Below are 12,642 nucleotides of genomic sequence, written 5' to 3' on the forward strand. Positions count from 1 at the left end.
TCACTACAACACTGTGTTAAAGGGTCACAGTGTTAAGGTTGAGAACCACTGCCTTAGATTGTCTGCCTCCTCCTTTATAATTGCCTTGCTACCTCCTGCTAACTATTAAATATTGATTCTGTCTCTGCCCTTTTGCCCACCTTATGCTCCATTCCCTCCCAATCAGTGTGTGTATGTGTGCGTTTGTGTGTGTGTGTGTGTGTGTGTGTGGTGCAGATGTAAGCATACATGAAGAACAGACGTTAACTTTGGGATGTCGGCCTTAATCATGTCTCTACTTTATTTTGGAGGCTTGTTTTTGCTTTTGTTTTTGTTTTGGGGGGAGAGGGTGGTGTTGTTTGCTTGTTGGATTGATTATTATAGTTGTTTTAGACATTGTGTCATAATGTAGGCCTGGCTGTCCTAAAACTTTCTATATAGACCAGGCTGGCCTCCAACTGACAGCTATCCACCCCCCTCTGCCTCCCGAGTGCTGGGATTAAAGGACCGAGCCATTACACCAGATTTCCCCCTCTATTTTGAGATGGGGCTCTGTCCTGGTTTCTTCTTCAGTTGCTATGATAAAAGAGCATTGGGAAGAGAAGGAAATGAAGAGCTGGCTTGCCCATTCAGGTCACAATCCATCCCTGAGGGATCTCAAGGCAGGAACCTGGGGCAGGAACTGAAGCAGAGACTGTGGGGGAGAGGCTGCTTCTTACTGAACTAGCTTTCTCACACAGCCCAGGACCTCCTGCCCAGGGATTGAGCGACTCACCCCCTTCAATCAAAAATCAAGAAAATACCCCCACAGATATGGCCACAGGCCTATGTGACGGGGGCAACCTCCCCCCTGAGACTCTCTCAGATCACTTCTGGGGTGGGGGTATTAAACTCAGCAGATACAAAAAGAAACTATTCCTTTCTTTTTTTGAATCAGGGTCTCTAACAGGATGTCCTCAAATTCGATACGTAGGTTAGGATAACACTGAACTTCTGATCCTTTTGCCTCTAGAATACTGGAATTGCAGGTAGGCACCACCCATGCCCAGTCTTAGGCAACACTAGAGACCGACCCCAGACCTTTGTGCGTGCTAGGCAGGCGCTCTACCGACAGAGCTACATCCCCATATCCAAGAACAAATCTCTGTCTTCTGTCCCAGCACAGTCTACTCCTTCCTTTGTGCACCTCATCCGCTTATCAGAAAAACCAGGCACCGCATCCCCCAAAGCAGAAAAGTTAGAGTCACGGTTAAAGAAGAACTTTTTGCTTCCCACGGGTAATCTGCTGTCGAAACGGATCCATCTTAGCATGCATTTTCTCTCCCTCTGCCAGAAAAGCTTCACATCTCCCCCGCCTTTCACCGCTGTGTTTCCATCGCTCAACGGCCATTCTCTGGAGTCATCCTGAGGTTACATAATCCTAAGGGACCGTCATTGGAATATGTGACCCATGATTACCTGAATTACTAAGCAGCACATGAAACATAATGCATGCATCATAAAGTTCACCTTCTAAAATGTACACATCGGGGGGCTGAGGAAAGATTAAAAGCGTCTCCCTGAAGACCAAGGTTCGATTCCCAGCACCCACATGGCAGCTCACAGCCATCTGTAACTCCAGTCCTAGAGAATCTGACACCCTCTTCTGGCCTCTGCACACACATGGTGCGCAGGGTGCATAGACATACGTTCAGATAAATACTCCCCCCAAATTGTGTACCTACTTGTCAGTGGGCTTTATCATGTTCATACACACTTGTACAAGCATCCCCTCGCTAAACATTTTCTTCCTCCTCCAAAGAAACCCTGAATCCATTAGTAAGCGACCACTCCCCGTTCACTCTCCACCTCCCCCTGCACCCACCAATCAATCTACTTGCACTCCCAGGATGTTTTATTCCAGAAATTTAATACAAATGGAGCCCGACAATACAACAGGCTGAGTCTTCCTCTTTCTGTCTCCCATCTCCCCTCACTGACAGGACTTCCATCCACTACTGAGCTGATGAGGGAGTTTTGCACTTGGCTTCTTTCATTCGTCTTAACGTTTGCCAGGTTTGCGCCCATTCTAGCACAAAGCAGGACTTCAATCCCTTCCGTGGCTGTTTGGAGACACTGCGTTTGGTTTGCCCTTCAGCTGATGGACAGCGCTGATTGCATCCACACTTCAGCCATTCTGAATGTCAGGAACAGTCACATGAGAGTCTTTGCTTGGACATTTGTTTTCAGTCCGACTGGATATACACCTCAAAATCATACGGCGGTGACGCTGTGGTAAGCTTTCTGAGGAGCTGCCAATCTGTCTGCCAGTGCCTGCCTCATTTACATGCTCGTTTCTTTCAGCAATGTAGGAGGGTTTTATTTTTCCACATCCTGGCCACCTTTCACCATTGACAGTCATTTGTACTTTTTAAATCCTTCCGGGCATGGACTAGTACCTTATTATGGTTACTTTTTTCTGATAGGTGGTGACGTTGAGTAATTGTTTAGGTACTTACTAGCTAGTCGTGTTGTTTCTCTAGAGAAATTGTATTCAATTCTTTGCATTCGTTTGCTTTTGAGACAAAGTTGTGCAGTGTAACCCAGCTGCTGGCCTCTCTCATCCAAGTGGTAAGGATCGCTGGTATGTGCCACCAAGGTCAGATAGCCAATATGTCTGTTGGGGTTTGCCAACAGCTGAGGCTACTGCTATCAACTCTGTGTTAGATGTTGAGCCTGTTTTATACAGAGCCAGGTTAAATTTTAGTTTTTACCTGGTGGTCATCAGACCCACCCCAGCCACTCTAGGGATCTTCTAGTAGTTCGGGACTAGTATGTTTTACTGCCCAAAAGGCATATCTCTCTCCCTTTGCCCACACTCCAGTACAGTTATCAGAAAAATGATCCCCATATTTCTGAAAGGCTAAAGGAGGTCTCAGAATACACCAGTGCCCACCATCTGGTGTCTTTCCAACCTCAGCCCCGGGAACTGAAGAAGCTGTGACTCCCATGGTGCCGCAAATGAGGCCTCTCTTCAACAAACCTGAAGCTTTGACTGGCTTTAGTCACCCTGTGGTGCGTTTGGCTGCTTACTTTTACTTCTACGGCCAGGATGGACATGGATTTGCTGGCAGAACTCCCATTCATGGCACCACAATTTCTCGACTTTTTGACCTCAGGACCTCAGATCCTCCTGCCTCAGCCTCCTGAACACTGTGATCGCACGTGTGTGTCACCAAGCTCAGCCTGAATATTCAAACTTTTTGGTTGATTTAAGGGACATCCTTCAATTTGCTTTCCAGTGTGGCAGAATCTGATTCAGCCCAATATTCTTCACGTCTTGGGTCAGTTGAACCCACACCATCACTGGGTCAGCATACCAAACTCTTAACACATACCACAAGACATCAAACCACCATGCCTTGGGGCTGCTGCCCATGCCACTTCCCCTAGAAGAATCATCCTCCAGGTCAGATAAGGCCCCCAGAATACATGAGCCCATGAGCACCAAGCATCCTACGCTCTCTCCTCAACAATCACCTCTGCTGACTTGGCCCTAACGTCACCTCCTCCAAAACCTTTTCTCACCACAGGGAGAATGAATAGTTTTCTCCTTCTCTGTTCCAACAGTTATTTATAAACGGAGGAAACCCTCGGTGTTCATAAATTCAACCTTCCTCGTTCAGCCAACTTGGAACGACTAACAAGTCTACAACGTGTCACCATTTGTCATTTGACCCAAACAAACGTGAGAGCTGTTCTTTGAAGAGCCAGGAAGAAAAGGAGGAGTCACTTCCCACTGGGAGCCTCTCATTAGTCCAGCCACACAGGCTCACATCTGTCACCTTCTGCTCTAAGAACAATATTTATTTCTGGGACTGGACATGTAGTTCAGTGGTAGATCGCTTGCCTAATATGTGTGAGGCCCTGGGTTGAATCCCCAGAACAAGGGGCCAGCGTTCTCATGTGACAGTATTCATTTTATATAACAAAGTAACTTGTAGCCTGGATGAGGTGGCAATTCAGTCTCCAACAGCCAACACTGGGGGAGTAAAGTAGAAACAAAGAGTCTAAAGATGTTGGCTCTTAAAGTTTGCATAGCTCCTCACCAATGTCAGAGAATTGAGTCAGTGCCATGAACAGACCATGTCAGAAACAGAAGCACATATTGGTGTCTTTCCATAATGTCAGAATTTATTGAATAAAAAACCGCTCACAGGCTAAATTGGCTTCTTGGCATCAATTTGCCAAGTAATCTTAACTTTCATCATAGCTGGCCAAGGCAAGCACATGTTCTTTTAATCCAACTTTAACTGCTAATATTAACTTTCAGATCACTCATTACATACCATGTAATAATATATGGATATTTATCAGTCATATATATACNATATTTCAGTGTGTGTGTGTGTGTGTGTGTGTGTGTGTGTGTGTGTGTGTGAGAGAGAGAGAGAGAGAGAGAGAGAGAGAGAGAGAGAGGTGTGTGTGTGTGTGTATAGTCAAAGAACTTCCATAAGGGGTGAAAAAGGGTTCATTTAGAGTAGTGATTCTCAACCTGTGGGTCTTGACCCCTTCAAGGTTAAACCACCTTGAGTCACATATCAGATATCATGCATATCAGATATTTACAATTCCTAACAGTAGCACAATCACAGTTATGAATTAGCACCGAAAGTAATTTTATAGCTGGTGGGTCATCACAACATGAGGAACAGTATTAAAGAGTTCAGTGTTAGTAAGGTTGAGAACCCTGCTCTAGATCCTGAGAGGCAGGAGTCAGGGAGGGGGAGAGAGTCAGAGGACTAGCCTAACTGGAGGTCTGCTGTAGGGTCAGAGTCGAGAGGAGCTCAAACTGAGCTGCTGGAGCAATCTGCCAGAAGCTACAAAAGCCAAGGGCCCGCTGGGGTTCAGATTCACAGACAGATTGAAAGCAGGTCCAGATGTTCAAACGGGCAGACAGACGGACAGCAATGTGAGCAGAAAGGATCAGCAATGGTGGCTGAGCTAAGCTAAGGCCCTGGGACAGTTGGGAATTCTCTGTGGCTTCCTTGATGTGCACACCAGGTGGTCAGATGACAGGTGGGGGAGTTTGACCCTTTCCTCAGTTCTGGTGTGTCCAATAAGTTAGTGGACCTGGCTTCCCAGATATGATTTCCGCATATACTCTGCTCCTTTTGTCTCAGTTTACCTTGGTAGCGTCTTCTCCATCATACCAGGCAGAGAGTGTTGTTTCTATGCCAACCAAGGGCAGAGCCTGCTTCAGCATCTGTACCCAGAAGGAGTCAAGTGCGGTTTGTAAAATGGAGTCTCTCCTGGCAAAGCACAGCCTAAAAATACAAAGCCTGACCCCCAACAGGTCTTGGCAAGTCCACATGGGCACATAATGTGCCAGAAGACCAGCTCTGAACAGCACCTCCGCACCTAACGTCCTTTCCAGACGGGGTAAAAGGGAGGGCCTTCCCACCTGGCATTTTACCTACATGGAAAAGTCATGCTGGCGCTGGCCGGTGACTCTCGTTCTTTTCATCACCCAGAATGTGGGCGTGGTCTTTCTCTAAACCACACAGGGATCCCTCTGAGTCTGAGCAGAGGGGGTTCCCAAGCCCTAGAGTTTCATCAGATAATCTACCTACATCCTACTGCAAACCATCTCTGGATAACTTAAAATACCTAATACAATGTAAATTGTTACTATATTATTAAGGAAATAATAACAAAAACAAATCCCTGCATGTTCAGTACAGGGGCTCACCTGTGGAGGCCAACAAACACCGTATGAGAGTGTTGGCTTTCCCGGCTTTCTACGGTGGGACCCAGGGTCCAAACTCATGTTGTCAGGTCTAATCATCAAGTGTTTTTACCCACTGGGTCTGCCCACCCTCCTCCCCACGGATTGGGAACTCTAATCTCAGGGAGCCCTCTGCTCTCTTTGGCAATGGATCCCATCTATACTAACACTACTTTTCCTTGCCGTTTTGCAGTCTGTATGAGCTTCTTCAGGTCTCTGATTTTGATGTCAAGAATCTGTAAATGCTTGACCCAGACAGCAACCCCTAATTAGACAAGCCCACAGGCTACGGAGAACTGACAGTAGTAGGTGTCGGGATGAGGATGCTTTAAGAAGCATCCTCCGGCCAGAAACATCCACACCACTCTGAAACCTACTGGAAATACAAATCTGTACCCCTTACCTAGAGTGACTGAATCAAAACCTCTGAGGATGGGGTCCAGAACTGGATGGAGTCCTCCCCCCAAACCAAACTTGGGTATCACCGGCTTAAAATCATGGTTCATCCTGACCCTACCTAGGCGTGGGGCCTCCTTGAATGAGGCACATTCTAGAAGCTAAGGAGAGGGGAATGCCGTTGGTAGAGGGCATTCTTCTGTCACTGGATTTCCGCGTAGGTACACCACCTGCACTGTATACGCTTGGATTTTCTCGCCCACTCCTAACCCAGCAACACGCTTCTTGGGGGCACGGGTTTTTTGCCCCTCATTCCAGTTTCCATCCCTGCCACCATAGAAGCACTCACTCCCTCCTTGTTGGCCAGAGGATAAATATTAAAGCCGCCTCTCCTTTCTAATTGCCCGTTCCCTGAACAGCTGCTTCCTGCTGCTCTCCATTCAAAGAACAGATTCACACGGGCTCCTGTGAGGGAGCCAAGAGCTGTCTCTTCCAGGGAGTCTGAGAACAATTATCCCTTTGCATGCGGGAACAAGAGGAGGCCCTGGCTTCTTGAATGCTGGTCCGACCTTAACGTACATTCGTTTTTGTTCACGGGTGTCCTCGGAGAGCACAGCTATACAATAGCCCAGAACTGAACATGGTGATTATTAAACTGAGTTCTTGCTGCCAGCTCCTGCCTGGGGCTCTCTCTCTCTCTCTCTCTCTCTCTCTCTCTCTCTCTCTCTCTCTCTCTCTCTCTCTCTCTCAGAAGCAGCTGTACTCTGGGAGTCAAACAAGATCTGGAAATGTTAAGTCCCCGGGCTGCCTGCTGGGGCAATGCTCGCTAGCGGCTGCTCTCATTTGGTCTGCCCAGTCCAGGGACCCGGATAAACATCTTGGGCTTTCTCACGCCACCGTTATTAGGTAGGGCACACTGGAAAGGAGTGATGGAAGAGTAACTGTGGGGTGGTTTAAAGCAAAGGCATGGAAGCAGGAACAATGGGACTAACGCACGCATGGGGTACCGCTGAATCCATCCTCAGGGGCCTTCTCGTCCTCACTCAGTGGGGTCTCTTCTTTGGCTTCACTCTCGGGCAAGATCTCATGGAACAGCCAGGGGCAGCTCTACACTAATACCGCAGGATGTCTGGTAACCACAGCCTTTCTTTCACCACAGGGTGAAAAGAGTTGAAGAAATCACAGGGACCTTCCAGCGTCAAGGATTGCTTCGGTTGACAGGTACACTCAACTTGGAGGAGGGGCATTAGGTCTGCCAGGGGTGGGAGCCCCTCTTACCAGAATCACATGGACGGAGAATAAACAAACTCGCCCCTCCCCCCAAAACCATAGTGTTGCTATGGGGGTAGAGGACGGATAGCTGCCTGGGAGGCAAAATTCACAGATACTTCAGGCTGTGTGCCAGGTTTTGCACCCCTGAGTAACACTTCATTTTGGTTTTTAAAGACACCCACATACTGCAGAGCTGGGTATCATGTTCCAAAACAAGGAGAAAAAATAACGTCCCTCTGAAGGAAGAAAGTGGCTAGATGTAGGTCCCAGTTCTCCGGGCTTGTCAGGAGGTGACAACACAGGTTGTCTGTGGGGGGGGTCTGTGTGTGTGTGTGTGTGTATGTGCACATGCGTTCGTGTGTGTGTGTGTGTGTGTGTGTGTGTGTGTGTATTTAGTCACCATCAGCATCTGTCTCAACAATCAGCTTGTCGGGAGGGGACGACACAGATTGTCTGTGGGGGGCTCTGTGCACTTGCCTTGTGTGTGTGTGTGTGTGTGTGTGTGTGTGTGTGTGTGTGTGTGTGTGTAATTTAGTCTCCATCAGCATCTGCCTCAACAATCAGCTCCACACACTACCTCTATTCTGGTCCTCCACCCCCGCCTCCACCCCACACGCACTCCCACCATTTCTTGGCTCCTTTTACTGTCTTTTGTAATCTCCAGTTAATACCTGCAGTATTTTATTTGTAGGAGGAAAGATTTCTTTCTTCTTCTTTTTTTTTCTTTCCTCTTTCTCTTTTACCCTTCTTCCTCCCAGGGTTGAATTCAAAATGGATCCAAATAACACAACGGTGCAGACAGGCTTCTTAGTGATTTTTTTTTAAGCTGAGATGTGTCAGTGATTTGGATCCCTCCCTGTACCACTCCCCCAGGGCCAGCCTTCTCTTGCCAGCACTTTCCTGGCTCAAGGCCCTGGGTTCATCCAGGAAAATACTGGATGAAGCTGCAAGTACACAGTCCAGGCTGAGGGAAGGGTTGAAAGTTCGGGGAAGGGAAACCCACAAGCAAGGCTGAGGAGTAAATGTCAGGAGGGTAGACCAAGGAGGCCATTTTTCCCTGTTGTTTTTAGGGCACTCCCTTCCCTCATCTTCAAGGGACTAGCAAAGCATAACTTAGAAGGACATAGTTTTTACATCAAAATCAAGGCTTTGGTCCCTTCCACTTGGCTTTTGCTACAAGTTTGAGAACTGATAAAATTATTAGATGGCAGTTAGGAAAGGAAGAGAGGCCAGGGAGAAGGTTCAGGGGTACAGTGCTCGCCTGGCATGCAAGACCAAGAGGTTAGAACCCCTAATACCACAAATATTTGGCATAGAGTGCAGGAGGAAGTTGGGAGAGCAAAGAGAAAACCAGCAAAGGAAAAAGCAATTTGTCTTAAACTGGTCAAAACTGGAGTCCTGCACACAAAGTTGGGAAGCCTGGAAGGAAGACCGGAAGCCAGAGAAGAGGCCCAAGTCTCCGGCTCTCCAGGACCCTCTTAGGAAGGTCTTCCAGGCCCCCCCAGGACCCTCTGAGGAAGGTCTTCCAGGCCCCATGCCTGCACTTCATCAGAAAGCCATCTGCAGGCTGGATCAGACAGCTATCTACTTTCCAACACGGGGAAACCGGAGCGATTACAGAGGCATTTATTTTTAAAGGCATTAAGCTGGTAGGTTGTAAATCTGCATAGAAAAAGCTTTTGCTGATTTCCAGATCTCTATTGTGTCTATTTCTCAAGCAAATACAGGTTATCCCTTCCATCTGTTGAACTTGTAGCTCTCCTGCGTGGAACTTATATCCATCCTTTCCAAGGGACTCTTTCTGTAAGCATGAGCTCTCCTGCTCTCTCTCTCTCTCTCTCTCTCTCTCTCTCTCTCTCTCTCTCTCTCTCTCTCTCTCTCTCTCTCTCTCTCTCTCTCTCTCTCTCTCTCTCTCTCTCTGTGTGTGTGTGTGTGTCCTCCCAACCCTTTGCTCACTCTGTGTATGTGCACCCATGCATGCACACATGCATGTATGTGTATGTATGTGTGGCTGTATTTGGGTTTGATTTTGAAACAAGATGTCATTATGTAACCCAGGAAGACCTTCCTGCTTCAGCTTCCCAAGAGACAGGGTTGGAAGCTAACACCTCTAACACTGTTTCTTTGTAGAAGTTAGCTTGATTCGGGAAATAACCAGGCTAGCTAAAAGATAAACAATTTATATTTTTATTTATTATAAGGGGAAAACCTTACAAAACAGGAAGAAGTCCAAGCTCAGCTGTGCTGTGAGGGAACCACAGAGAAAGAGAGAGCACCTGGATTGGGGGGAGCGGGCTTTTTTCTCTGGGTCCCAGAAAGCCACACCCTAATTTGGTCCCATCTCTTGAAGATAATTGGCTAACAAAGTTTCCCCATCACCGCCCCCTTTTGTCTAAACAAGAGCAAGAGCGATCCAAACCCAATACAGAACTATATACAATAAGAACAGATATCAAGTATAAAATTACAAACAACATAAACAATATTAAGCAAGGAACACATGATAAATGTTTTAATAAACATTCTATTTCAAAGAGTCTAAGTCTTGCATCAGAAATAAGCTTGGCTAAATCATGAGAGGAAGGTAACTATGACTATCTAATCTTTAACCCCATCAAAGGCCTGAAAAGGGAGATAATATTACTTGAGTAGTCAGGAAGTGCAATCAAGCAGCTTCCAAAGCAAGAAGTATATGACAGAGACAATTAGCTACCTGAGCAATCACCCAAAGTACCATTTGCAACATTGAAGCAACCAACTTTGGCTAAGGCCTAGCATAAGTAACAGACCACTTTTAGAGGCAGGGAATGTTGAGAGAAGGAAAAATTGACTTTCTCAGGGAAGAGCACACCGATTAGCTACCCAATTCCAAGTGGTCAGCCCTAAAAACAAGTAACATTGTACAAGCTGAAAAGGTTATATTTAGAAATATATGCATACACACATATATAATATATATGGAAAAAAGACCATGAATTTAAAAGAAAACAGGGAGGTACCCCTTTCAAATATGGGGTTGGTTGAAGGGAAAGGGAAGGAAGGGGAATAATGTAATTATGTTATAATCTCAAAAGATAAAGAAAATTTTTAAAGAAAATATTCCCTCTACCCAAGAGTGTCTAGGTTTGTGTCAAGTTCACAAAAGCCAACTGGCATAGCCCTCTCACCAGCCTCTCTAAGGGTCTTCATCTGAGACATTTATTTGTTTTCTACAAACCTCCAAGTCTCATTTAATTTTCTTCTCCCATCCTTCACAGCTACCACCTTCTGGGTCTTCTGTGTCGCGGTTGTTAGTGGCAGACAGGAACACTGCGTTGTCAGTTTTCTATCATCAGTATAACAAACACCTGAGGAAAATCGGCTTATAGAAAGAAGAAAGGTTTATTCTGACTCACGATCTTGGAGACATCATATGGTGAGTCGGTCCTTCTGCTTTCGGGTCTGTAGCAAAGCACCGTGTCACAGCAGGAGAACTCGGCACAGTGCACCTCGGAGTCACCTAATAGCCTAAGAGTCATCCTAATAGAATGAGGAGGGAGAGAATGATGCAGAGACCATGGTACCGAAATCCTGAAGACCTAAACATCTGCCAACAACAGGCCCTACCTCTTGAAGTTCCTGCCACGTTCCAGTGCTGCCACACTGGTGATCAGTGGGGACATTCCAGATGCAGATGACAACACTAAGTACCAGAGATTTGTTAAAACCTATTTGTGAGGCACTTCTGAGGGAATCAGGAAACCAACCTTGGACTAAGAAAAAAGCGGGGTAGCATCTTCTAACGATTACCTGCCTAGGGGCACTGCACACTACTGAAGCATAGCTAGTCACATTGTAGACATCTTAGATTTATTTATTACAGCTTCCAGCAGATGGTGTCTTGTTCTAATACATTAGTATGCAAATGACGCTCTTTTTAACAGATGGATTTAAAGTGCCTTGAGCAGAATTAGGTATAATTTTCTACGTTTCCTTTTCCAGTGTTGCTGATCAAATTCAGGTGCTTGTATGCCAGGCAAACACTCTAACGCTGAGCTACGCTGGGGCTCAAGTACCCCTTTCTGATTAATACAATCATGTCATACAAGTTAGCAGCAGCTACGCCAACATGTATGGAGCAACAGAGACTCTCCCACAGCTGTTCCAGAAGAAAACAGAATCCTTCACCTTGGAAGATGTCCCCTCACCCAAGCAGGACCTCTCTGGGATCATCTTAAAGTTGAAACGCCCTCCTAATCATGACATCACCAGGAAATACACCTCTGGTTGTGACGAGGGGAATGTGTCCAGAAAAGAGGTCTTTCATTTGCTTTCTGATGCTGTGATAACTATTCTAACAGAAGCAACTTGGGAAAGAGGGGCTTCCTTTGGCACCAAGTGCATTGTTGTGGGGAAGTCACAACATTGGGCACTTGAAACAACTGGCGTCTGCTGCCAAGAAGCAAAGAGCGATGAACGCCAATACTCAACTCTTTTTCTCCTTTTCCTTGCTCTGCAGATCCCAAGCCAGCGGATGGTTCCACCCACAGTGGGCGGGTCTAGCCACCTCAGTTAACCTAATCAAGGTAGTTCCCAAAGGCACGCCCAACACCGTCTCCCAGGGCACTCTAGATCTTAGCCAACTGACCACTGAGACTAACCATCACACGGAGCAGGCAACACGCAGACGTGGGCGGCGTCTTCCACGCTTTCCGGAGTTAGCAGAAAGGGGTGGTGAATTGAACCTTGGTGTTCAGCTCCATCTGCTTCCTCACTGTGGACACCGTGTGACTGGACGCCTTGTACTCCGGCTGCCGTGCCTTCCCCTCAAACTGTGATCCAAAATAATAAACCCTGCCTTCTCTAACTTGATTTTGTCCAGCATTTAGTCACAGCGACAAGTAACCAATATAAGTTCATAGTCGAACAGGATCTTAGCGAGCAGGGCCCCGTTAGAGAAACCGGGTCACTTCAGGTATGTTTGCCCCATCCCACCTTTCAGACCGCCACAAGGGAACAGTTTTCCTGGGTCACGCCTGTCCACCACATGTTTCTGCCTTGTCCCAAGCCTCCAAGCAATGGAACATGAGCCAGCCATTCCTTCTTAAGTTGCTATCCACAGGCATTTTGTCACCATGACCTAAAGCTGATAAACACGACGATTGCTATGGTGAGGTATTAGGAAGTGGGACTGCAGAGCTGTGATTGGCCACCAGTACTCTGTCTTCATGGATGGGTCAGCCCATTCA

The 12,642-nt window shown here is 46.8% G+C and overlaps 1 long non-coding RNA gene across 1 annotated transcript; it reads left to right on the top strand.

Annotated features, from left to right (window-relative positions):
• The first annotated feature begins 6,932 nt into the window (after nt 1-6,932).
• On the top strand, nt 6,933-11,372 carry LOC126499756 (uncharacterized). The gene is made up of 3 exons (XR_007591180.1): nt 6,933-7,048; nt 7,302-7,363; nt 10,672-11,372. It is a non-coding gene; the product is annotated as an uncharacterized lncRNA (long non-coding RNA).
• The last annotated feature ends 1,270 nt before the right edge of the window (nt 11,373-12,642 follow it).

This window comes from Alexandromys fortis, unplaced genomic scaffold (assembly GCF_014885135.2).
Source record: "Alexandromys fortis isolate MF-2015 unplaced genomic scaffold, M_Fortis_MF-2015_v1.1 scaffold_37, whole genome shotgun sequence".
NCBI classification, from domain to species: domain Eukaryota; kingdom Metazoa; phylum Chordata; class Mammalia; order Rodentia; family Cricetidae; genus Alexandromys; species Alexandromys fortis.